This window comes from Tamandua tetradactyla, chromosome 13 (genome assembly GCF_023851605.1).
Source record: "Tamandua tetradactyla isolate mTamTet1 chromosome 13, mTamTet1.pri, whole genome shotgun sequence".
In the NCBI taxonomy this organism is placed as follows: Eukaryota; Metazoa; Chordata; class Mammalia; order Pilosa; family Myrmecophagidae; genus Tamandua; species Tamandua tetradactyla.
This window is the reverse complement of record NC_135339.1, coordinates 77,813,847-77,840,021: the sequence shown is the minus strand read 5'-3', so window position 1 is coordinate 77,840,021 and position 26,175 is coordinate 77,813,847. Positions and strand designations below refer to the sequence as shown.

Sequence of the window (26,175 nt, the reverse complement as noted above, 5' to 3'; positions counted from 1 at the left end):
TATCTGCCACTTACTTAGATGTATTATCTTGTACAAGGAATTTTCTTTTCTTCGCATCAGACTGTATACCAACAGAAGGAAAATATTAGTATGAACTACTTTATAGGCCACTGCAAGGATCAGAGATAAAGAATGTCAACTGGTTGGCACAGTATCTGGTATTATAAGTACTTAGAGAATGGTTCAATAAAATCCTGACACGATGCAATAAATGGTGTCCAACAGTTCAGCTGTTAAATATAGTATTGGGTTATTATGAGATTAATTAAATGACCAAGGTGTACACACAGCTGGCCCTCTGGGAGTTCAGAGTTTGGCTATTTGTTCCAAATTCCTATTTTGGACTGAGGTTTGGTGCCACCTACTGGTTACTGTTTGCTCTAGTTTAGAAATTGATGGGGACAATTCTGGGACTCGCAGCTGCCTGGGACTTCTGAGACAGCAGTAGTGATTCCAGAAATCTCTTGGTTAGTTGCTGCACATTTGTTGGCCTGGTCCAGAGAGAATGAGCTGGGGACCTTTCCACCACCTCCCTCCTTCCTGAGATGGAATTGCCTGTTTTTTTTCCTACCCAGCAACATCCCAGCACCCACATTCCCTAACCTTTCCTGAGGAACTTTGAGAAAAGGGATCAGGTGGAGGATAGGAACCATTTGCCAATGTTTGAATTCAAGTTATTCTAATTTGCATGATTTCCAGGTTCAATATTGCAGGGTTTTACTACCATTTTGACTGCTAATATCAATTGTATTCATGTTAAATTCAATCAACATATGAAACAATATTATGTGTGAAGCAAACATAATCATTATGATATAAAGATGAATAGGACATGGTTTCTGACTTAAAGAAAGCATATTTTCCAGTGGGAAGAGACATATTGAAATAAAACTGAAGCCATGTTTTAAAAGTATGTTTAAAGTAATGCACAAACCAAATACTCTGGAAACATCCAGAAGTGATTAAGTAGTTGATTCTACTACTGGAAAGATCAGGAAACGTTTCAGGAAGATCATGTCATTGGAGATGAGATTTAAATTATGAATAAGTTTTTAAGAGTTACGAGACTGAATGAATGATTTCCAGGATGAGTAAAGTCATGAAGGTGGAAGAGTGCAGGTGATGCTCCATCACCGGAAATAATCAGTTTGGTCAGTGTATTGGGCTGATCTTGTGGTACTCTGGATCCAGCATACTCTCCTACACTTCCATATTTTGCTATGATGTGTTTTCTTTTACTTAGAATGTCCTTTCTTTCTTTGTCTGACTAGAGAACTATTCATCTTTCAAATTCTGTCCAGGCAGGAGGCTGGATCTTCTTATTCTTTTGCGGTGATGACTTTATTACCCTTTCAAGGCTATCTCTCTATATATAATAAACAGAAAAGATTCACATTAGATTTTGCTTCTAAGTCTGTTTTTTATTATCATATTTCTTTCATTAAAAGATACCACTAATTTTAACATATATCATGATTTTAAAACAGTTTTTCAGGCAATACTATTGAAATGTAGTGGTCACTACATTAAATATATACATGGATTGTAAGATGGCTCAAAATTTTTTTTTGACCTGTAATCAAAGAAATCTGAAAGCTACATGATTAGTTCATGATCAGCTGTGTTTGAAACTTAAGCTTCAGCAACTGTAAGGAGGTGGGCAGCAAGGTAGAGGCCAGAGAGATGTGAGGCAGGGAGTCAGCCTCTTGTAATAGATGAGAAGCAGCAGGAATCTCACCTGGGATAGTTAAACTGGGAAAGGAGAAGATGGAACAGGTCCCAGAAATAAGATTAGTGATGTGGGAGAAGGTAGTGCGTGAAGGGGAGAAGTCAAAGGTGACTCCAAGAAAATTGGACTTGATAAATTCAAATACTTGTAGTATTGTAAAAATTCGAGAGTTTTGCCACGCAAAGGAGGACTCCAAGAGACGTTCTCTCATGCAACACGCAAGGGGTTTATTTACCACACATGCGTGGGGCTCACTGAACATGCAGGAACAGAGAGCCCTGAGCCTGGGTTTGGGGAAGCCTTTTAAGGGCCAGGATAAGGGGGGAGGGGTTTGAGGGTTGAACATGAGTTACAGGTTCTGCATTATGCAGGAAGTAGATAACGAACAGTTTTATAACAAGTATTTCTGGCGCCAGGAGTCATGGGGGTTGCGAGAAGCAGATAAGGCACCAGGAGTCATGGGGGTTGCGAGAAGCAGATAACTGCCCCAGGAAAGTCCCAGGTTGTTTTTCTTCAGCCTGATGGGGCCCCTGACTCTCTTCTCTACAATTCTTATCAGATGCATAGCAATGAATATAAAATGACACAAATGCTTTTGCTGGATATTTCTGTTATTCAGAAGCTAAAATATATGTAAATAGCTAAATTAAGCAAGAAAAATTAGCTACTGTTAAGCTTTATAAAATCCTTCTTTACAGTATTTACTGGAGACAGTTGTGTTTGGTCTTTTTCAGTATGTACCGTGTCCCAAAAATTATGTAGCTGGCCTTGAGTTATTGTATAATATATTTTGAATGAATAAATGATTTACCCATGAAGGGATACAAATAACCTTAGTTTTTGTTATTCCTACTACTATTCCTGAGATTCCTACTACATTTCAAGTTTTTTCCAATTTATTATGTTTCTTGGATTAGTTATAAGATTGGGTGTATATATAAGCTATTACACTTATGTGTATTACAAAAATGGAAGAAATATGGCATAATTCCACTCCCTTATGATTTTTGATACTAGTAAAACTGTGCATCTAACATTACATAATAGAAGAATTTATGATTTTAAAATAAATCAATATATTTGTTTCCCATTATCAGCTAATTTTATATAGAAGTTGCAGTTCCTATGAATAAACAAGTCCCCTTTGTTGCACTCTTTCCAAAATAGGGCAATTGGCAAACATGCTTTGAATTCACTTTCCTCTCTAATTATGCTCAAAAGATTTCACCAAGGTCACTGATAATGGCTATAATCTGGAATTACTTAAATTCTCAACTTTCAACTGGGATGAGGTTAATTCAGGAAGAATTTGCAGAGTATCTACTATTGTGTGCTGTTTTGAAATTGTTTTGTACCCTCCCAAAAGCCATTCTTCTTTCTTAATCCAATCTTGTGGGGGTAGACCAGTGTTGTTCAGGGTAGAAACTTTGATTGGATTGTTTTCATGGAGATGTGACACACCCATTGTGGGTATGGCCTTTTGATTGGATTCTTTCCATGAAGCTGTGACAGACCCAATTGTGGGTGTGAGCTTTCGGTTAGATGGAGATGTGACTCTGCTCATTCAAGGTAGGTCTTGGTTAGTTTACTGGAGTCCTTTAAAAGGGGAAACATTTTAGAGGAAGCTCAGAGGCTTAGAGAACAGTTGCTAGAGAGTCAAGAGAGACACTGATGTTTGGAAATAGAGAAGCCCCAGGAGACACCAGAGCTGAGAGAGCCAACAGAAGCTAGACAGGAACCAGAAGTGACACAGATCCAGACATTTGGAGATGGTTGGAGTGCAGAAGGAGAGCACTGAAGGCTTAGAGTCCTGACAGAGGGAGCAGATGCCTAGACACAGACATTTGGAAATGCAGAGCCCTGCATGTGGCACTGCATATGCCTTCCCATGAGATGCTAAGCAAGCTAGAAGCCAGAAGGATCCACAGGGGCTGAGAGAGCCATTTGAAACCAGAAGCCAAGAAAGGAGGCAGACACCAGCCATAAACCTTCCCATGTGACAGACATCAGCTTTTCTTAAGTTAAGGTGTCTTTCTATGAATATCTTAGTTTAGACATTTTTATGTCCTTAGAATTGTAAAGTTACAGCTTAAATCCCTTTTATTAAAGCTATTCATTTCTGGTATATTGCATTCCGGCAGCATTGGCAAACTACAATGTTCTATGTGTCAGATACTTTGCTATGAGCTGAAAATAAAGAGATATAAAAATGTGGTCTCTTTTCCCTCAGATTTAGTCTAGTAGGTGAGAAAGACATGTTAAGTTAACATATAATGTAAGCTTTCCCCCTCTACCTTCCCTTTTGCTTCCTTTCACATTCTTTTTTGAAAATTTTAGTCCTAAGGTAGGCAGAAAAAGGAAGGTGTCTGTGCCAAGAGAAAGGAGAATCACAGTGTCCCCAAACCGGGTGTCAGAGCCCCAGCGGGGTGAGGAAGTGTCTCTAAAGAGGGCAGCCTGGCACGTGGAGTCAGTGCTGCATGAGATGAGGAGGGCATCTTCATACGGGAGTCACCTAGTGTGGACGTATCACAAGAGGAGTGAGGCAGGCACCCCTGCTGCACAGGGGCAGCCTAGCATGAGGTGTCAAAGCCTAGGCAAGTATGGGGTGTCAGAGTCTGAGCAAAGTGGCCCAACGTGGGGATTGAGAGCCTGAGTGGAGTGAGATGTATGTTCACTTAAAGGGGCACCCCCCAGATAGGGATTTGGAGCTCAGAAGGCCAGAGGTGCAGGTGCCCAGAAAAAGTCAGAATGGAGTCCACACACAGGAGTGGTCTGGCAGGTAGTATGAGACGCTTAAGTGAGCAGGGCACCCATGTGGGGTGGGGGTGTAAGGAGGCAGTTCAGCGTGGGAGTGGGTGGGAGACTGAGTCAGGAGAGAAGGGAATCTATGCTGGGGAGGGGATGGCAGCTGAGATGGGAGATAGCCCAAGCAAATGATTACATACTTTTTAAAAACATATTAAGGATAATGGAAGCCAGGTATATCACCTGGCTAGAGAAGGAAGTTGTAAATAGGGAAAGAAAGAAATGAAGTCTTTGACACTAGATTGAAATTATAGCTACTAGTGTACACTCATGGTTTGCAATAAATATAGACAGAGAAATAAATACACATGTAAATAATAATCAAAGTGAACACCATTAGTAGCCGGACAAATTAAAATTGCGCACCACTTGATGAAATGCACTAACATAGCATCACTTCTGTAACATTCCTGTAGAGAGCCATTACCTGAATCTAGTCACAAAGAACCATCAGAAAAACTTAGATTGAGGGACATTGTTGGATACACTTTTAAATTGTTCTTTAAAAGTGTCAATCTCATGAAAGTCAAGGGAAGACCCAGGAATCGTTCAAGACCGAAGAAGGTTAAATTCAATACATAGTTCTAAACAGAATTCTTCTGCTATAATTTGGCTATACATTATTGGGACAATTGTTGGAATTTGAAGGGGTTTGAGAATTAGATGGTACCAATATATCAATGCTACTTTCTTCATTTTGATGGTTACATTGTGTTCATGTAGGCGAATGTCCTTAATTTTAGGAAATCTACACTAAGGTATTGGGAGGTAAGAAAACATCAGGTGGCAACTTACTCTTGAATGGTGTGGGGAGAAAAGTTCTTTTTACATAATTGTAACTTGTCTGTAAATTTGTGATTGTTTAAAGAGAAAAATGTATAACATGTCTCAAGGTTTACGTTTTCCTGCTCGTCCCTAGTAGAGCAAATGCTAATCTCAAATCCACGGGGCCTCCTTCTCCAGGACTGTCTTATGAACTGTGTGATGTATGCTTGTCTATTTGATCAACCCTGCCTGAAAGCCAATAATATTATAATCAATATCATTATGATACTTTTTTCTTTTCCATCAATAAAGTCTTTTTTGTTCTAAACAGCTTTATTGAGATATAATTCACATACCATAAATTTCATCCATTTAAGGTGCATATGCAAGGATTAGTAGTTTTTATTATATTTACAGAGTTGTGCAACCACATCTACAGTCTAAATAAAGGACTTTTCATTATACCGAAAAAGAAATGTGATACCCATTAGCAATCATTCCTCAATCCCATCTGTAATAATTTAATTTTTGAAATTTATTTCACTTTCTCCTGATACAAGATATAGTCAATAGATATGTGATTAACGACTCTCCAGCTGATATTACAGCTATTTATGACTGGCATCTTTATGGTTGTTTCCCATCTGCTATTTTCTATATTTTCATTAAAAAACAAAGGGGTCCTCCAGCATCTTGTTACTAAACTAAGTGAAGCTTTCAGCTTTTCAGCTTCTTGAAAATTATTTTATGAAATTCATGGCAGTAGTCTTGTCTTTATTGTAGTTTAACAGAATATGGATGATGAACTACTATTACATCAATATATTTTGGAAAGTGTTGAGATCTCTCTAACAGATAATAACCATCCTGCTTGAATTTACAACTTTTGCCTGATTACCTATCATTAATTTCTAGATGATAAACTGAATAAAATTCTTCAAGTGCAGGACAGCTTCACTGTAAGGCTGAGCTAAAGGCAAATACACAAAGGAGGAAACTTCTTCAAACATAAACTTGTGGCAAAAAAAGCGATAGGAGCACAGGTAATGTATGACCATACAATTACTTTTTTTTTTTGTAAATGATATTTTACTTTTGTTGAATACTGACACCAAAACTGGCTTTTCACAGTCAATTAAATGCAGAACCCTCAAAAATGCTCAACTTCTTATTCTGTAGTAATGATGAAAAAATGCTTATGCCTCTTTTATAAAGTATCTCTAGAATTTTACTACATATATATGTTGTATATGCAATTGTATAAAAGACTGTGTCATATATATATATATACACACATATATATATACACAATCGCATTTCTTTTAAATGTTTGGCAGTAATAAGTCTCTCAAAGGAGTGAATTAGTTACTACAAAAAATAGGTACATATATTGAAAGAATGATTTTGGTGTAAAGTAAATATCTCAAACTGATAACAGATACTACAAGTATATATTTTGGAGTAAAAGTATGTGTGTATGTTTTAGCCTACTTAACTTCAGTTGAATTAGTAAAGTATAATCATCTCAGTAACCACTTAAAAACTGTTCTTTGAACAAAGAAAGAAATGTGAAAATCTGAAGCAAAAAACAAGAAACTAAATTAAAAATTATGCTTTTTTTTTTTCACAAAACTTTCAACATTTCTCCTATGCCAAAAAAGCTCCCAGACTCCATATGGATAATTTATTGTTCCACAACTTTTGTTTCTAGTAATATGCAACCAGTGTAGAGGGAAGGCAGAATACTGATAAAATGCTATAAGTGATGTTAATTTAAATATATACTGTTACACTTACTGCCCACTGCTTTGGATAGGTAAAACGATAATATTCTCAATAGAAGAGTTAGATGCTACATCTAATATATGTTGATAGTGTAGTGATTGCTGAATCTAAGAATCCATTTCAGAGGCCAGTGACACAGTGATTGCAGCTATTGTAGAATTCAGATTATAGCTGAATGATACATCAAATTCTAACAACATAAAAAGAAAATTAGCACTGTCATCTGGGCTCTGGAATGTAGAAAAGAAAGGTGGACAATGTTCCACTGAAAACTCTGTAGAAGACAATAATAGCTTTCAACTAGATGAGGATGAAGGACACTTGCAAGTAGGCAGAAGTCCCAGCGATGATAAAGTTTCATTTGCATAACCTCTGATTATGCATTTTGATTGTATATGAAATGATTGAGCACATTATCAAAACAAAATGAGATAATCTGTGAAGCAGTATGCTTGCTGGAATCTTTGAAATAAATCTAAATGGAAATTGTGGCTTGAGCATGTGATAACAGTAACGAAAGCCAACACACTCTGAGGACTGGACCAGAGAACAAATGCAGTTTGGCTGTCAGGACAATAAGGCACAAGCTATTAGACAGTCTCAGCTTTCTTGCTACTGTAATGGCTGACAAATATCAGAAACCACCATCACCTAAATTTGTTTGAGGAATAAAAGAAATTACCTGCCATTTTGTCCTATCGTTACTTTGGATTCTGAGGAGTGAATTTTCAGAAAAATTAGATTACCTTGTTCAGTTGATTCTGACAAGTGGACACGGCCCTGATAAAGGGATTGTGGGAGAACCTGAAATCTAAGGACAAATGGCAGAGGTTAGGATAAGTGCCAAGCTGAGGAACAAAAACTGAGAGGGGATGAAAGGTTGGGGGAAAGTAGGGTTGAGATAGCTCATGAAATAAGATACACTTTGATTGGGCTAAGGATGGACTGGTTTGGGGCCCTTCTGGAATAGTTCTAGAAATTCATTTGTATGAAGCATGCCAGGTATCTTGGCCATTGTTGTAATTGTAGTAAGTAAATTATGCTTACTGTTTGTGAACACGGACACAGATGGTAGAACAATAAAGCATTTTGGAAAGTAGGAGGTGGTTATCTCTGCAGGAAACACATGCAGCTTCTTATTTCTTAACCCACGCAGTGGTAACCCAGGTGTTTGCTCTACACTGTAATACATGTTTCATACACTCTTTTGTGTGTGTGATATATTTCACAAATAAAAATGAGGAAAAGGATATGTAAGATGGGGCTGGGGGTTATGGGGAAAAAATAAGACTGGGAAGAAGGATTGATAGGAGTTTGTGGGTGATGGGAGGAAGGAAAAACAATTTGAAATAAGCTGACTAGGCGAGGCCTCACTGAAAAGGTAATATTTGAGCAAAGACTTGAAGGGGCTGAGGGAGTAAGCCAAGCAGGAATCTAGGGGCAAAGCTTTCCGGTCAGAGGAAATAGGCAGTTCAAAGGTGCTGAGGCACGAATATGCCATGGTATAATTTTCTTAAACTGTTGTGCTCACTAGTTGCTGTCTGACAATCTGGTTTTTCATTAATGTCTTTTGACTCTTCTGGGTTGCTTCATGTAAATCACGTAGAAACTGTACTCATTGAGAGAGATGGCACAGGAAGAAAAAAATGTATCCAGTTTAAAAGCCCCAGTAAAGTACTATATGCAGTCTGAAGTATGCATGGGGTGAGAAGTGAGAGAAAAGAAAATAGGTCCCTTTTGATGTTTTTCTACTTTATATTTATTAAAGTAGTGAGAGATAGAGAAACAGAATCAAGTGAGAAAAGCAAAAGAAAGATTACCTTAAGCATGTGATTTCTAAAAACATGTTTAGGCTATGTCTCTCTGACACCAACATACTCAGTTAAAAAGTTGACAGCAACAACAAAAATCTCAAGTTACAGGTTTTAAAGCTAAAGGAGGTGGTCTATTTCATTTTCCCTTCCTTCATCTCACTCTCACTCCAATCTGAGTAACGTACTGTTTGGATATAAGATCAATTAACCTGCAGCTTTGCCACGGTTTAAGAGCAGACATAAAGGTAGCTAACACTGTCAGTCTGAACAGGGAGGCCTGCGGAGGATTTGGGGATCAGGAGGAAAGATTTGGCACAAGCCTCTGTTGATATGGAAAAGCTACAGCACGCCAAGGTTGGGTCTTTCTTTGTAGCTTTAGGGGACAGGGATAGGACCAGCGGGTGGAAGTTACAACAAAGGATATTTTAATTCAATTAGTAAGGAAGCTCTTTCAAACAATAAGAGATTTTCCTTGTTGGTTTGGAAACGGGCAGGGCTGCTTTGGGGTCACGGGGTTCACCAATAGGTAGAGACTGGGTGATCACTTGTCAGGAATCATTTTGCGCTGAGGAAATCAGGTAAAAAGCCTCAAATCGCATAGAAAATACTCTGTGGTTCCAAAATTGATTTGGAAAGCATAAACACATGCACAATTCACACATATATACACTCACAAATGAAATGATGAAACATGCTTTGGGAAATGAAAGCAAATAGAAATGTTAAACAGAAAAAAAGTATCTTTATTTCCTGACTAGCAAGACTGGTTCATACCACATTCTAAACAAGTTTTGGTTATTTTTTAAATCTGTTGTTTGATTAATGTCTTTAATCTTCCTTCTGTGTTATACTTCAATCATTACCAATTAAAAATGATTTCTTGGTTGCGTGTTTAGTTTGGACACACTTTTCCAGATTTTAATACTCAGTTGTGCTGCAATGTTTAAATGTATCAACTATAATAGCAGATTTGCATTTGCTTTGACTTTTACTTCAAAGTAAAATTTTCCATAGTCCTAGACATTTTGCCCTGGATTACAAGGCAGGAGGTCCTATTAAAGTGAATGACTAAGACAGAAAAAAAGGAATGATGGGAAAATATAGGGTAGAGTAAAGAAATTTAAAAATAGGAAAAAAAAAAACACGAGGATTTTTCCCTCTTAAATCATTAATTCTTCTGGCATACTTGCTCTATTTTTGGAAACATTGACCTTGCATTCCTTAGCTCTTTCAGAGAACTATCTATGCACAACCCACACAATTGAACCCTTTTAGCAGTAATACTTGGTGCTATGGGAGGGGTTCTTGAGAGCTATTATCACAGGTACCATCAAGCACACTATAATTTGTGCTTGTATACCCACTCGGAAATGTGTCAGGAGATGAAGTGATTCAGGCTTATTTTGCTTTTCTTGACAGCAGACTTAATATTTTCAGGTATTCAGAGTAACTTTGCCTACAAGTTTTATTTTATTTTCTTGTTACTTGAGAGCTAAATTGTTTGACATGCATCAGATGAAACAAATTTTCCTCTCTCTGTCCCTTCTCATTTACATGGAATAGCATGATTGGGTAACCAAGAACAAAGAGCACAATCAGAAGCTTAATGGGGCATAAAAACGGCAGGGATTTCAACAACAAAACCTGCTAACTCCAGGAAGCTTTCTGCTAAAGGTGAATTTGCTGAAATATTTGACTGAAGTTCTGTTACTTGAAGAGCTGGTCAGGTACAGTTAGAAAGCAACCAGAAACAAAGTGTTGTTCCTCACAGGGCCCTTTATTAAGCACCCATGAAAATGGTTGCTGACAACACAGCATCCCACAAAAACACATTCTAAAATAGATTTCACAAACTTTGGAGATGACGGTGCTTTTGCAGGTAAGTAAGTGCATGTGCAACTTTTTGGCAGATTATTGTTACTGGCAATGGGGAAATGGCCCCAACTGCAGCTCTTTGCCAGGGGCAGGAAAGCTTCTGACAGCCCCCCATAGAAAGTTGCTTATAGATCCAGGTAGGTCTGGTATGTGCTTGTTTTACTGCTTGTCATTCTAATAATATTAGATGTGTCCTGTCACTTTCCAGTGACTAAGTTTCTGCCCAGTAGACACTGGTATTGTTTTGGTGGGTACAATTTTCATTCTTGTAATTAGTTGTGGATACTACTAATTGCTATTCTAATTACCTGGTTGAGAATGCCAATTATCTGCTTGCCCCCACAAAAGCTAGTGCAATTGGCTAATTAGACCTTCAAGTAGGCAACTAGAAATATAATTAGCTATTTGAGAGAACAATTAGTTGTGCCATCAATTTCACATCCATAAAAGAAGGAAACTTTGACTTAATGTGCAATTTATAATGTGAAATGAAAACAAAACAGAATTTGAAGTTTTCTAAAGGGATATGAACATTTATAGAAGGAGGAAATCTGAAATGGTATACTATTCAGATGGGGGAAATGTGCCTCTTTTTAAAAGATATCGTTGAAATAGTGTTCCAATTTGAGAAAAATCCTTTTGGAGAAGTTCAGAGTTAATTTTGATAATCAGGTTAGGTATTACACGTAAGATTAAAGGGACAGATGATACTCAAAACACAGAGGATATAATTACTCCATAGAATTCATGTTAAACATAACTGTCATATATAAATTCAGTAAGTCGTTATATTTTTGTTAGGTACATAGTATATCTCACATCTTCCATGGAAAAGTGTAACATAACTATATTAATTTCTCAGGCTGTCATAGCAAATTACCACAAACTCTATGGTTCTCATATTCTGGAGTCCATAATTCCAAAATCAGTTTCACTGCACCAAAATCAAGAGTGGGAAGGGCCTCACTCCCTCTGAAGGCTCTAGGGGGGAATTTGTTCTTCACCTCTTCTAACTTCTAATGGCTGCTAGCAATCCTTGGTTGTGGTCACCTCATTCCAATTTCTGTGGTCACGTTGCTTTTTCCACTTTTGTCCAAGTCAAATCTCCCTCTGCCCTTCTCTTATAAGGACACTTGTGATTACATTTATGGTCCACCATGATGATCCAGGACAATTTCCCATCTCAATATCCTCAACCTCAATATATTTACAAAGACCCTTTTTCCAGATAAGGCAAAGTTCTGGGGATTAGTATGTCAATATATTTTGGGGGGGTAATTTTTCAATCAACAACAAAAACCAAATGAAATAAGAGTTTGGATCATGTCTGCTTTATCAGGAACCTCATGAAACACATGCAACACAGCCTATAAGTAGTATGAGATGGGATTTCTAAATATAATAACTCTAGCACATAGATTCCTATAGAGGTAGGACAAGGAAAATGTAACAACTGTATTAGTGAGAGAAGGGCCTGCATTATAACGACAACAACAAAAAAAGGATATTGTTCAAAAGTTTTCAAATGATAAAAAAAGATCTATTTTCTAAGAGCCAAGCAAGTAAAGAATAAAATTCTTGGAATTAGTTGCATCCAGTGAAAATAATCAAAGCAATGAGCATCTGTCTTAACAGTATAAAAGGGTAAAATTCAGTTACATACTTATGTTGCTAATCTCCACTTTCAAGAGCTTTGAAAGTTCAATGAATTTACAGTCTTAGATATCATTCTTAAAGAATGACCTTCAATTACAAACAAGGTACAAGACTATCGACTACACAGATACTTCCAAAATCACTAGCAGCTTACACAATGACTTTGCCATTGATTGAAATGTTCAAGTAACAAATCCTAGGCTAGGTAACCATGGCAGACCATATATTAAACATCAATTCACAGAATCAGTTAAAGAACACTTGATATTTTCAACTTGACCAGGTAATTAACTATGAACAACAACAACAACAAAAGATTATTATTTAACCACAGTCAGCAGCAGACAGATATATTAAGCCAACAAACTAAAAACAATGTTCATTGCTTCTGACCTCACCTTGGCAAATGTCCCATCTCCAAATAAATATAATGCTCAGATACCTCAAGACATCACCACTAGTCTGTCAGTTTAAAGATTTTATATTTAGGAAAAAGCAGTTAGAAAAGAAATAGAGAGTTAGAATGCAAACAGTAGGTCAAATGAACATACTATCACCATAGTAACTTTATATTAGTGTTGTCGACCTAAAAAGAGGAAGGGAGCAAATCAGGGGTCTATTAGAACACATCTGATAGCTGACACATTATTTTACTTATTTTTCAACTTTCAGCTTAGGACCATCACCATTAAGAAGTCTTCTCTGATTGTGACCTTCCTTGTACTTTGGGCATATCTCTGTCATAGCCCTAATCACTCAGTATTAGATCAATAAAGCTCTCTGCAGTTTAAACTCAGTGGTATATAAAGACGATGATGAACCAAAAGTGGTAGACACTATAATTTGGTTAAGAGTGCTAAAGCCAAGTACGATTTTATTATAAGTAAGGAAGAATTTGGCTATTAACACTTTCATGGTATTGCAATTTATTTTTGTTTGTTTTTGATGGGAGGGAAAATAAGAGTACTGAAACGTTTTGTAAATTTTTTTTTTTGTAATGTGCTGCTAGATTTTTTTTGGTTTGCTCTTTTCTTGAAAAGAAGAGTTAGTACCATAATATTGCAAGAAGTCAAACTGGACACTTTTTGGTTTTTTGGCTACTAAATTTGCCTTTAATTGTATTATTCTCAATTTTGGAATCAATGTATGGAAATCTGCAGAAATACAATGTTTACAAGAACTGGTTGATTCAAGGCTAGTCTCTATGGAGACTATATGGATATATACATGTTCTACTCTACAATAATGATTGAAGTTAAAAATGAACTTGTATCCTACTGCTAATTTACCTGTCAAATTTGGTGTTTCATCATATTGAAAGCAATAAATCACTAGATCTCCTAAACTGGGTGGTACAAATTAAAGCAGTCTTTCTCCTTTAAATGAAGTGGTCTCTTTATGTGTACTTTCTCCTCAGTGGAGTATGGATTTGAAGGCAGGGACCATGTCTTTTCATATTTATATCCCTAGTGTCTAGGACTATACCTGGCACAAATAAAAATCTTAACAATTCTAGTCACTAGAGCCTAAGTGATTACATTAAAGTTTCACAATACTGCATAAGGTACATTATTCCAATTTCACAGAGAAGGAAACTAAAATTCAGTGAAGCACATTTCTTGGCTTCGCTCTAAAGCAAATAAGTGGCAAAACTAGGTCTTCACAGTTCTGACTCCAAAGCACTTTGTACTCCTCTCTCATTACTATCCGAGCTGAAGAATTCCTGCTTACCACCTGTAAGTAATTCATTTTCAAGAATCAGGTAAAGAGTAACTGTCTTATGAGCCTAAATAAAATAGTATTTGAATGTTAAAAAACAAAGGTTATCTTAATGATATCTTGCATTTATAGGTACCTTGCAATTCATACATATTCCAACATTTATTATCACATTTAATAGTCACAATGAACTCTTAGGAATTTTCCTGTTTTTTAAAATGAGCCTGCTAAGGCTCATGGAGGTTAAACAATATGTTCATAGTTATTTTGCTAGTCAGCATAAGGAATTTAGGCTTCTGTCTCCAAATCTATCCTCTTTCCGTTAGGTCACCAGTTGGGCTCCATATCCTTATGGATCTTTATCAGTCTAATTTAGAACTTTAAAATAATTTTTTCTCTTTATTACTTGCCTGCTACACACAACTTACACATATGTTGTGTGTGTCTGTGCATACAAGAGGCTCTAATTTTTCATTGTATTCCTTAAATATTAATGGATGGCAATTCACTATCACATCTACAGAGTCATTAGACTTAGATGTACATAATTAATTATACTCTTCTTCTACAAGGGGAAATATGAACCCATGGTGAACAATACCAACCAAATAACCAAGCACTTTTCATGTACTTAAATGGAGTTTCTAAGATTTTGGAGACCCTGGCCATAAGAGGGTATGTTAGTTTGTTAAGCTACTGGAATGCAATATACCAGAAATGGAATGGCTTTTACAAAGGGAATTTAATAAGTTACAAGTTTATAGTTCTAAGGCAAAAAAGTCCTTGAAAGATGAGGGAGAGTTTAAAATATTTTCATACAAACAGACACTGAAAGAGGTTGTAGAAAAGATACTAGCTCTATAAGAAATAATAAAGGGAGTACTACAGGCAGATAGGAAAAGACAAGAGAGAGAGATGTGGAGAAGGGTGTAGAAATAAGACTATCAGTAAGGGTGAAAAGAGAGCACAACATTGTAAGTATAATGAACAAAGCTGAATGTGAGTATGTTGAAAGAGGAAGGCTAGGGTCATGTATGACACCAGAAGGAAAGGTAGAGGATAAAAACTGGGACAGTATAATTTAGTGAAACCTAGAGTGGACAATGATGGTGATTAAATGTACAAATATAATAAGTTTTTACATGAGGGTGAACAAAGGAATGCCAACTGGCAAGGTATTGAAAATGGGATGGTATATGGAAAAATTACAACCAATGCAAACTAGGATCTATACTTACAGTAACACTGTAATATACTTCCATTAATTGTAACAAATGCAATATTCCAAAGCTAAATGTCAATAAGAGGAGGGTAAAAGGGAGGGGTATGGGATTCTTGTGCTGCTGTTATCTCTCCTTTTACTTTTCTTACCCCTCATTTTCTTCCTCTTCTTTCTTTGCAGAACAAATGGAAATCTTCTCAAATAGATTGTGGTGATGAACACATAATTAGGTGATTATACTGAGAGCCATGATTGTTTACTTAGGATGGATTGCATGGTGTGTGAATCAAACTGTTTAAAAATAAATAGAAAGACGCAAATGCTGGAGGAAATGTGGAGAGAAAAACATACCTATTCACTGTGGGTAGGGAAGTGGAATGGTGTAGCCCCTCTGGAGGACAGTGTGGTGGTTTCACAGGAGGCTAAGTGTAGACTTACCATATGATCCTGCAATCCCATTATTAGCCATATACTAGGAAGAACTAAAGGCAGGGATATGGATGGACTGTGTGTTTATGGTGGCAGTATTCATTATCTGCAATGGATAGAGGAGGACTAAGGGTACATTGACTGATGAACAGAAGGGCAGCTGTGCTGTATACATACAGTGGAATATTGAGTGGCTGCATTCTTTCTTGAATGAAGTTGTGACATACGCAACTAGGTGAATGAACTTGAGGACATTATGCTAAGTGAAGCAAGCCAGAAACAGAAAGGCAAACATTGTAAAGCCTCACTATTATGGACTAACTATAATGTGTAAACTCTGAGAATTGAATTTGAGAGAATAGCTTATCAGACAATACAACATGGGCAGAGATAGGGAAATTGATGATTAAGAAGTACAGAATGTTCAATAAGGCTTATTTTAAAGGTTCCTAGATTATAAACTCCTATAGAAGATACATCTATTCCTGAGTTTAACTGTTATTTCTAAATTCGGAGATGCTGAGCTCTTTTTTGTATAACCTGGTCATTCCTTGGATCTTTTGGTATCTGTGTGACACCTGAGACTCAGAGTTAGAGTTCTATAGCTCTGAAAGTCAGCATTACCCCAAACAGCAACTGATAAAGAAGCTGAAAAAGAGATCAGACTTCAATTAGAGAAACAAATTAAGGTGATCTGGGTAAAACAAAGAAAATCAGAATACAGGGTAAAGAATAAGATTGACTGTATTTTAAAACTTCATCCTCCATGTGAGACCAAAGGGAGAGAGGTCTATTTGGTACAAAATTTATATTTTCTGTCACACAATATCTAATTTAACCTGCATGGCCAGTTTATTCAAACAGCACAATTACATGAAACCTTGAAAAGGGAGTGAGATCTTGTTGTTTTGTACAAGTAAATGTAATATACTGTTACATCCCAGAGTAAATTGAACAGAAAATTAAAAAAAAAAGTATTTGTAAAGTTCCTTTGAAGGGCTGGGGAAAAACATGGAAATATTTAACTTCCCCAGGTGGGGAATTCCTAATATTCTCTAAAGCATGAAAGACTCCTAAATTAATAAGCCAAGCCCTCAATCTTGGATCTTGCCCTATGTAACTTATACCTCCAAAGGAATGCTAAGCCTACTTAAAATTATATCTAAGAGTCACCTCCAGAGAATCTCTTTTGTTGTTTAGTTGAGGCCTCTCTCTCTAAACTAACTTTGCAAATAAACTCTCTACCTTCCCTCCTACTTGGGACATGACTCTCAGGGGTGTAAATCTTCCTGGAAATATGGGACATGACTCCTAGGGTTGAGCCTGGCCATAATGTCATGGGATTGAGAAACCTTCCTGATCATAAGGGGGAAAAGAAATGAAACAAAATAAAGTTTAAACGACTAAGAGATTTCAAATAGAATTGAGAGACCATTCTAGAGGTTATGCTTATGTACTATATAAATATTTCTTTTTAGTTTCCAGTGTAATAGAATAGTCAGAAGGAAATATCTGAAACTGTTGAATGGTAATCCAGTAGCATTGATTATTGATGATGGCTGTCTAACTACATGGTTTTTATGGTGTGACCATGTGATTGTGAAAAACATGTGACTGATAATAGCTTTAGCTAATGTATAGGTAGACGAGTACAAAAATAAAGAAAAAGAAGATAAACAAATAATAAGGGGGAAAAAGGGTATGGGAATTTTGGTGTTTTTTAAAATTTTTATTTAATTTTTTGTAGTAATAAAAATGTTCTGAAATTGATTATGGTGATGAATGCACAAATATAAGATGATATTGTGAGCCACTGATTATATAATTTGGATGATTATAAGGTATGTGAATATATTTCAATAAAATTGCATTAAAAACAGCATGGTATTGCACAAAAAAGACATATCGATCAATGGAACTGAATTGAGAGTTCATAAATAGACCCTCAAATCTATGGTCAACTGATTTTTTGAGAAGGCCCCCAAATCTACTGAACAGGGACAGAATAGTCTCATCAATTAATGGGCTAGGAGAATTGGATATCTGTATGTTCTGATTTGTTAAAAGCTGCCAGAATGCAATAAACAAGAAGTAGAATGGCTTTTAAAAAGGGAATTTGTCAAATTACAAGTTTATAGTTCTAAGACCATAAAAATGTCCAAACTAAGGTGTTCAAGAAGGGCTGATCGGGGAAGGCATGTTGCTGGCATCTGCTGGTTATTTGGCTTCTGGTTTCAAAAAACTTCGAGCTTGTGATTCCAGTGGTTTCCTCTGTAACAGTCTCTAAGCATTCACTTGGCTTCTCCAGAGCAAAACACTGGGTTCTGGCTTGCTTAGCATTGCATGGAAAGGCACATGGCCATGTCTGCTGGGCTCTGCATCTCCAAATGTCCATGTCTAGGCATCCCTTTCTCTGTCAACAATCTGAGTGCCTCCAAATGTCTGCATCTCTGTTGGCTCTCAAGAAACTGTTCTCTAAGTGTCTGAGCTTCCTCCAAAATGTTTCTCCTTTTAAAGGATTCCAGTAAACTTACTAAAGGCTACCTTGAATGGACAGAGTCACATCTCCATCTAATCTAAAGGTCATACTTGGGGGTGCAAGGGTAGTTCAGTGATAGAATTCTCACCTGCCATGCAGGAGACTCGGGTTTGATTCCCAGCCCATGCACTTCCCAAAACAAACAAAAAAGCAAACAAAGAAAGAACAAACAAACAAACAAAAAATTCAATAAGTGGTGCTGCAAAAGGATATTTACGTGGACAAAAAGAATGAAATGTGACCCCACTATACAGCTATCAAAAAAAAAAAAAGGTCACACCCACAACTGGGTATGTCACATCTCCATGGAAACAATCCAACCAAAGTTTCTATCCTAAACAATAGGTCTGTCTCCACAAGTTTGGATTAGGAAAAAAAACATGGTTTTTCTGGGGTACATACAATTTCAAACAAGCATACCATATTCAGAGGAATGAAAGAAGACCCCTACATTACACCCTGTACAATACTCAACTCAAAGTGGATCAAAGACCTAAATAAAGAACGAGTACCAGAAAATTTCTAGGAGAAAAGGAAGGGAAACATCTTATAGGCGGTAGCTTCTTATACCTTACACCAAAATCACAAGCAATGAAAGAAAAAACAGATAAATGGGAACTCCTCAAGACTGAACACCTCTGGGTTTCAAAGACCTTTGTCAAAAAGGTGAAGAGGTAGCCAACTCAGTGGGATAGGATATTTGGTAACCATGTATCTGACAAAGGTTTGATATTCAGTATATATAAAGAAATCCTACAACTCAACTATAATAGGACAAACAACCCAAATAAAAAATGGGCAAAAGATATGAACAGATATTTTTCCAAGGAGGAAATACAAATGGCTAAAAAGCCACATGAAAAGATTTTCATCTTCATTAGCTATGAAGGAAATGCAAATCAAAACCACAATGAGATATCCTCTCACACCTATAAGAATGGCTGCTATGAAACAAACAGGAAACTACAAATATTGGAGGGGATATGGAGAAAAGGAACACCTATTCACTGCTAGGTGGGAATGTAAAATGATACAACCACTGGGGAAGATAGTTTGGCAGTACCACAGGAAACTAAATATTGAGTTTCCCTATGGCCCAGTAATTCTGCTTCTTTATATATACCTAGAAGATCTGAAAGTGGGGACACAAAGAGATATTTGCACACTGATGTTCATAGTGACATTATTCACAATTGCCAAAAGGTGGAAGCAATCCACATGTCCATCCACAGATGAGTGAAAAAATAAAATGTGGTGCATACATATGATGGAATATTATGCAGGAATAAGAAGGACTGCCATCCTGAAGGATGCAACAACATGGATGAACCTTGAGGATATAATACTGAGTGAAATAAGTCAGACACAAAAAGACAGATATTGGATGATTTCACTAACAAAGATATATAAACTTACAGAGCCTTAAAATCTAGAATATAGGGTACCTAGAGATAGATAGAAACTAGAGAAGAGACCATGGTTACCTAACATGTACAGAATTGTTAAAGAGGTTGAACCTAAATGTTTGTGAATGAATAGAGGTGGGTGTAGCTCATTATTGGGATTATAAGTAATTGTGCTGGACTGTAGCTGAATCTGGTTGAAACGGGTTGTTTAAAGTCAGGTATGTTACAGATTAAGACAACAAATATAAATAAGGCCTTGCATGAATTTACTACAAAGGTACAAAGAATGTACAAAGAATTAATAACAGAGTAGTATGCGGGGAAAAATGACTTATCACAAATATGGACTATAATTAATAGTAATACCATAATATTCTTTCATCAACTGTAATAGGTATACCACACCAATACTAGGGTCAATAATAGGGAGGTATAAGGGATACAGGGTGTTTTGGGTTTTCCTTTTGCGTGTCTGTTATCTTTCTCTTTTGAGCAACGAAAATGGTCTAAAATTGAGTGTGATGGTGATAGCACAACTAAATGATGCTACTGTGGGACATTGCTTGTATACTTTGGTATACAATAGATGGTATGTGAATATATCTCAATAAAACATGCAAAAAAACCATTCTGAGCATTTCATTCCTCAGCTCAAAATCCTTTAGTGGCTTCCTTTTGCCAACAGAATGAAGTTTAAAACAGCTTGGTATTCAACACCTCTGTTGTCTGCCCCAGTTTTTCATTCAAGCAGCCTTCTCTCCATAAGGTTTGCACTCCAGGCCCAATGAACCATGTTCTCTATTTTATGGATGTTTTACTTTGTGTCTTGGTTCATTCTCACTCTTTTGCTGTCATTTTGTTCACATTCTCTACCCATTCCTCGTCAAAAACCAACTTAGTGTTACCTGCTGCATAAACACACTCTCCTTAAATATTAACTTCATAAAATTTTCACTTCTATGAATTCCCATAGAATTTTATCTGGCTTCTTTTATGGAATTTGCCAATTTCTACTTTGTGCATTAATTTATTTTTCCCCCTTAGCTCTTCTAATAGACTGTAAGCTCCAACCAGCCTGGTGCATGCTTGGCATTTAATAGATAATGTTACTGTTAGTCGTAAACGCCTTGAAGTTAAAGCCTAGTTTCTAGCACTCAGCACATAACCCACTGCCTTATATTATTCAACACAAAATAAATAATACTTGAAATGAAGGAAAGGTATAATCTTCTGCTACAATTCTACCTCATGAGCATTGCTAAATATTCTGCTCTCATTCCTATTTCATCCACAATCCTCAAGGAAATGCCTAATTCTGAATAAAACTCTCCATTCAATTGCCTTTTGCCTTGTACCCAAACTACATGTTCCCAATAAGTTTCTTTCATGTTCCATAGGGCTTCAATAGGCATAGAATCTACAAACCTTTTTAACTTCGAGGCCATAATGACTTTTTTTTCCTCTTCTGAACTCTCAGCGCATATTATCTATATTGTTCATTTGGTTCTTAATCATAATACTGCTTTGTTGCCTATTTTTAACTCATGCACTGTTCTGTTTTCCCGAGGGCTGGATATTTCTTCCTAACCACTCTGAAAATCTTTTGTGGGTGTGGGCCTTTTGTTATGCTCCATTCTAACCAGAGAATTTCTCCCCCACAATGACTAGCACAGGGCTATTTTTTGTTGAATGAATTGCTTTGTTGAAAATGGCATGTTCTGCTAGTATTTTATATCACAGTCTCCTTTCTTGTTAGTAAGCAAAAGTTAGAGTTAAATTTGGTAAAACTAATCTCAGATACCATGGAATTTATGCCAATCGATTTTCCTTAGTGATACAGAATTATTACTGAACTTGGAGATCTGTTATAAGAAATACACTGTTTAGGAAGAACTTTACTTGTGTTGATATAATAATGAAAGTTATAATTCCTATATAGAAATTAATCTTGTAAACTTCAAATTTTAAAAAAGAAATGAAGATGTATAAATAATATTATTGTATTCAGTTACTAGTAGACAACTCCCCATTTAAAAGAACAGTAACAACTAAAAAAAATATTTGCCATATTCCAGACATATCACATATCCTATTTAATCTTTACATTTATACCACGGGGTGGGTATTATCATGATCACTTTACAGATTGACAAAATGAGAGCTTAGTGAGTCCTATGGTCATACAGACAGCATATGGAAGGACAGGAATTCAATCTAAGTATTTCTGACTATAAGGCCATTTCTCAAATCAGTAGGTGACTGCGTTCTCAACCAGAAAAAGGATTGCTCCCCTTTTCTACTGATAAACAGTTTTATTCACCTTTTTGTTTTGGAAATTTTCGAGCATGCAGAAAATGTGAAAGCATGGTATAGTAACTGTCATATACTTATTAGTTCAATTCTACAATTCTTAAAGCTTTGCTATATTTTCTTTATCACAACTTTATCACAGATCTGGCCATTTGTCATCTATCAATCTACCATCAAAGTAAGTAAAACATCAATACATTTCACCCATAAAGTTTTCAGTATGTATTACTGATCAATTTATATGCATCTTTGTTTTGAAGACAACTTTAATATGATCACATAGCACTTCTTAAATTCTTGAGTATACAGCCTTTCAAAAGATTAGAAACATTTTTCTTGGCGTGGCAATTCAAATTTTCCAACTTTGTTCAGTGATATACCTCAAAGTATATATCTTTTTGATACAAGACATTATGTGAAAGTCTTGTTTCTTATTTTGTTTAATCACAGGCATTTTGCTACCTATGCCAATTTTAAGCTGGTAGACCCAAGTCTGAAAATGGCTGCTCCCTTATGTTGTCTTTGCCCAGTTTCTATGATGCAAATATGTAGATATTTCACACAGAAGATAAAAGGATAAAGTAAAAAGTCAGAGAGCAAAGGAAGCATAGCTAGAGCTGTGGGCACTCATTCTGCCTGCGGTGTCTCATATTTATTCTTAAGATTCCTTCTTAAGGAACTGAGAACTTAATCTTCCAAAAATGTCAAAAAGACCATGCTATGCCCCATCTCCCACTCCAGCTCCTGCAACACAAGTGCCCAGCACATCAGGGTTTGTGGGGTTCAATCCATTTAGTCATCTTACCTACAACAACTATAGGCTGGGAGGGAACCCGGGCACCAACTGCCAGGTCAGGCATCCTCTGACACTACGATTCCAAAACCCCCAAAGCCACCAGATAAGCCGCAGATGCCCTACATGAGGTACAGCACAAAGGTCTGGAAAGGCTTCCAACCTTGACCTACTAGGAAACTGGCAAGATTATTGGTGGCATGTGGTGAGATCTCACTGATGAAGGGAAACCAGAATATTTAAACAGATATGAAGCAGAAAAGGTAGAGTACAATGACTCTGTGAGGGCCCATCATAATTCCCCCATATACCTTGATTACATAGATGCAAAAAGTCAGGCAGAAGCTGCTTTAGAGGAAGAAAGTCCGCAGAGACAGTCTCACCTTGTGTGAATATTCAGGCTGCTAAAGATCCAGATGATTATGATGATGGCTTTTCAATGAAGCATACAGCCCCTGCCATTTTCCAGAGTCAGCACTGCTTCATCAGTGAAATCCTTAGCAAGAGTGTGGTGCCAGACGTTTGGTCGATTGCCAATTGCCAGAATACAGGTCCTCATAAGACAGGTCTAGTCCTTAATGGTTCATCAGCAAAAACTGGGAGCCAAACTTCTTCAATTAGAGGAGTGACACCAGGAAAAGAAGAGGAAATTCCTGGAAAGCACAGACTCACTTAGCAATGACCTGAAGAGTTTGTGCGGTTTGAAGGTAGAAGTAGATATGGAGAAAATTGCAGCTGAAATTGCACAGGCAGAGGAAGAGGCCTGCAAAAAGCAGGAGGAAAGAGAGAAAGAGGCCGCAGAACAAGCTGAACGCAGTCAGAGCAGTATTCCTGAGAAAGAGCAAGCAGTTCATGAAATCGAAGAGAAGGAAGATGAAAATATTCCACTGGAAACAGAGGAGACACACCTTGAAGAGACAACAGAAGCCAGCAGAATTGTGAAGAAGGCACATTACCGAGGGCGAGGAGAGTGGGCAGGAGGGGGCCAACAGTATGGCAGAGGACGGAACCAGTGATAGCAACACTGGCTCAGATTGTAACAGCGCAACAGTGGAGGAGCCACTAACAGATCCCATACCAGAAAAGGAGAAAAAGAATAAATGTTGCCTTGTTTTATGTGTTCTAAATACTTTTTTAAATGAAATGATGTTGGCTTTTTTTTTTTGGGAAAAAAAAAGTCAGTAAGCCTATGATGTTTCCTCTGCCAGTTATAATCTAATAGCCCAAATAATAAAATAATCTGTGTTCTAAAGTAGTCTTCTCTTTCTCACAATTGTGCACATATACACACTATCCTCTGAACCCACCTCCACATGCTGTAATAATTCATTTGTTGAATTATCTTTGCCAGTGATGTATTACTGAAGCTACTATTGGTCTCCTAATGTCTCCAGGAGGCGGTCTTGGAGTTTTGCAATGGTTCTGAGGTAACAAAAGTGATTCACATTTCAGAAGGTGCTGATTCCGCCTAGGGTCTTGGTTTTTATCAGCAACTATCACTAAATGTGAAGACAACTATGGAGGTAGCTGTAAGACATAGTCATTTTTCTAAAAAGCTACTGTTGATTTTATTTATCAGGATTACCAAAGAATTGACCTGCTTCAGGGTTCCACTCCAACTCCAATAACTGCTGGGATGGGGCATTTTCCAGTAGTTATGCACAACTAAGAGTTCCAGTAGGCGAATATTTAGTTTCTTTTTTCTTTAAAAAGGGCCACAAAGGGCAATTCCATCATTTATATACCTCAGATTAGAGCATCGGGATTCTAATCCATTCACTATCCCCAAACCTTCTCTCCTGTCACTTTCCATTTCAGCAAGTTACTTTAAAAAGGTATCTATTTAAATTACTTATTCTCATTGGTTAGAGCATCTCTATCAGAGTCAACGGGGATGCTTGCTGAAATGAAGAGTTCTATGACTCTACTGCATATCAGCCAAATTAAAATCTTGGAGGGGGCTGGACATGAGAATTTTCATTTTAACAAGTGTTTCACCAAATTTTGAGAACCACTGATTTAGGAGAGCAACAGGCTGCTTCTGGAGAGAAAAATCTTAGAGGTAATCCCCCATTGCAGAAGAGAGCCAAGCTGTTTGGATAGGTTTAAATTGTTTTCTTAATAAATTTTCCAGTTTGCAAGAAGTGACCTTAGTCCTGTGAAGTAATTTTTCTTTCCATAAGGTGCTGTGAATTCACTCAAGAGGAGATGTATAACACACGTAAGCAGCACCTACTTAGTTTCTTTTAAAAAATGTTTGTTTTATTGATAAATATAATATATATACAAAGAAAAGAAAAACAAGCAATGATTTTCAAAGTATACTTCAATAAGTAGGTACAGAACACATTTCAGAATTTGTTATGGGTTACCATTCCACTATTTCAGATTTTTCCTTTTAGCTGATCCAAAACACTGGAGGCTAGAAGAAATATACTTTTTGAAAAATAACATAAATACTAAAAAGCAATATATTTCAAAGCACATTGAAACACTTAGTTGTAGAACAGATTTCAGAGTTTGGTATGGGTTACAACTCCACCATCTTATGTTTTTACTTCTAGCTGTTCTAAGATACTGGAGACTAAGAGAGATGTCAATATAATGATTCAGCAATCATACTCATTTGTTAAACCCTACCTTCTCTGTATAACTCCATCATCACCTTTGATCTTTCTTTCACTTTTTAGGGGCTATGCCCATTCTAACTTTTTCACGTTGGAAGGGGCTGTCAGTAATATGGGATAGGGGGATGGAACTAGTTGATGTTCTAGAAGGGCTGGTCCCTCTGCATTTCTGGTCCTGGGACCCATATGGAGGTTGTAGGTTTCTGGAATGTTATCCTAGTGCATGCAAACTGTAAAGAATCTTATATAACCCCATAGGTGTTCTTTAGAATTGGCAGGAATGGTTTTGGCTGGTGTTTGGCAAGTTTTGGTATGTGGCAATGTCTAACTAAAGCTTGCCTAAGAGGGACCTCCAGTGTAGCTGCTCAACTCTATCTGAACTCTCTCAGCCACTGATACCTTATTTGTTGTAGTTCTTTTTCTCCTTTTGGTCAGGATGGCATTGTTGATCTTATGATGCCAGGGCCAGACTCATTCCTGGGAGTCATCTCTCTATTTTTATAGTAGTCCTGGATAATTTTTTTGTTTTGTATTGTTTTAATTTTGGAGAGAAGGTGACGGACAAATAGTGACTCTTTCTGGCAAAAGACATTATAAATTGAGAAGAACTAGAAAGGACAGAAGAATAATTGCTGTTTGATGGCAAAATAAAAGTGATAATCTTATCCTTTCTCACTGATAACGTAAATAGCATCTACTTT

General features: G+C 36.9%; 1 protein-coding gene and 1 pseudogene across 4 annotated transcripts in view; one reads left to right on the top strand and one right to left on the bottom strand.

Annotated features, from left to right (window-relative positions):
- The window catches only part of ATRNL1 (attractin like 1), a 931,221-nt gene that overhangs the window by 182,551 nt on the left and 722,495 nt on the right, over positions 1-26,175 (bottom strand). The gene's annotated exons all lie outside the window — the stretch shown is intronic.
- Positions 22,756-24,032, top strand: LOC143654580 (SWI/SNF-related matrix-associated actin-dependent regulator of chromatin subfamily E member 1 pseudogene; annotated as a pseudogene).